Source organism: Pteropus alecto, unplaced genomic scaffold, assembly GCF_000325575.1.
Source record: "Pteropus alecto unplaced genomic scaffold, ASM32557v1 scaffold125, whole genome shotgun sequence".
NCBI classification, from domain to species: Eukaryota; Metazoa; Chordata; class Mammalia; order Chiroptera; family Pteropodidae; genus Pteropus; species Pteropus alecto.
The window spans coordinates 255562-257498 of record NW_006436888.1 but is presented as its reverse complement, the minus strand read 5'-3'; positions in this window follow the sequence as shown (position 1 = coordinate 257498).

The window sequence follows — 1937 nt, the reverse complement described above, 5'->3', positions numbered from 1 at the left end:
ATGCGCGCCAGATGCGGCCTCCGCAGCTACTGCGAGCCGGACTTCCCCTGGATGTGGGCGCCGAAGCAAGAGACGCGACTTGGGCTGCGATGGAGGCCGCGGCGGCTGCGCGAGGTAGCGAGGGTCGCGGGGACCGGTGCCGGGGGCTGTCAGAGACGCTGTGGAGGCGCCGCGGCAGCCGCTCGCAGAGGACTCTTAGCCGGCACTGGCCCTCTGCGGCGGGCCCCGCCCACTGCAGACACAGGCCCCGCCCCCTCCGTCGCCCCGCCTATCCTGCCACACTCTGCGGTGCTTCTCGAGCCGGAGGCCCCGCCCCCGAAGTTTGTAGCTCCGGGCCACGCCCACAGCCTCGTGGCTCCTCCCACTAGCGGGCTCCTCGGGTCTCTCGGCTCCATTGACCGGCGGCCTACAGCTCTGGCTCCGCCCAGGTCCCGCTGGACCACGCCCTCTCCTGCTCTGGGTCCTGCCGCCCCGCCCGGCTCCGATTTTTTGCCGGGGGACATGGACCGCAGAGCTGCATCTGGCACGCGGTTAGCTGATGCCGCCGCAGAGCCAGCCCGGCCTCTTAAAGGGACCAGCAGACTCGGCAGCGCTTGTTTCCTCCTTTAGGAAGCCCTTTCTTCCACGTCCTCTGCCAAGGAGGCTCCGCTTCTCCCCCCCTTTTTTATATTCCCACGGGGTGCGATACACCTCGGCCTGGAAGGACTAGGGGACCATAGATCTATCTGTATCCCACCCCACTTTAGCCTGGGCGTTCTTCCCAGGATAAGGCCACTCTTCCGCCGTCACGTTTCCCACGCGGTTGACCTAGGCAGCTCCTGGACTGCTTGTGCCCAAGATCGGCCTGGGCACTGCAGAGCCCTCTGGTCCACGGGCCCACTGAGGCTCTTCGCCGATGGGGGGCGGTGCGAGGGGATGCCACGCGAAGACCCTCCGGAAATGACATCCGCCTGCTCAGCCTGGGCTGCTGCCCTTCCCCCTCCCATAATGACAGACCACTTCTCTCCACCACCACACGCATTTAATCCTGCTGACTTCAGAGCTGGAGGTCCATTTCATTGAGCCACTTAGGGGGTTGCATGGGGGAGGAAGCGGTCTGGAGGGCAGAGCCAATCCGAGGACGCATTCATTCATTCATTCATTCATTCAAATCTGTTTTCAGATCCACCACCCTAAAGAATAGGTTCTCCAATCTCCTGGTGTTGCTAGAACCAATTTGCAAACATCTATCATTATTTTTATATGGTAATAATAGCTCCCATTATTGAGTTCTTAGTTTATGTCACGTGCCATACTTAGTTATCCCCATTTTACAGAGATCACTGAGATAGGAGGAACACCAAGCCATCCCAAAGCGCATGCTCTACCTCTCCTTCAGAAGCTGCGGCCTCTTGCCCATTTCCCCATCTGATCCTCACCTCAGAGGCTGGTAACCCCCTCCTTTGAGCACCTTTGGCTTGTGCTGTGTACACTTAACCAGATATGTGGCATGTTCCAAATTCTTCTGGCCACGTATTTTGAACTGCAATTTAATATTTGTCTCGTTAACTTTTGTGCTTGTTTTTCCCCTTGTGTGCAAGCTTGAGGGCAGGTACCCTGTTTTACAGGGACAATGGCTCGGTTTTTCAGTGACAAAAGAGACGCAGGCTTGCTCTAGGGTGAGGTCGTGGCTGTGATGTTAGTCTGCTGTTTTGATTCAGTCACAAGAGCAACCCCTCCACATGGTTCCTTCCCTCACTCCTAGCTCCTTGCTCCCCGCCAGAATTGATGCTCACCTTTACAACACTCGGTGCTGAAACTCACCTGCCCTGAAACCTTTCTCTGCTTAGCCCAACCCAACAGGGTCAATGCTCTTCACTCTGTTCTCTCATATCCTGGTGATTTTCTTGTTTATCTAACCTAAAGAGCCAAAACTCCTTTGTCTTAAAGCAGGAATT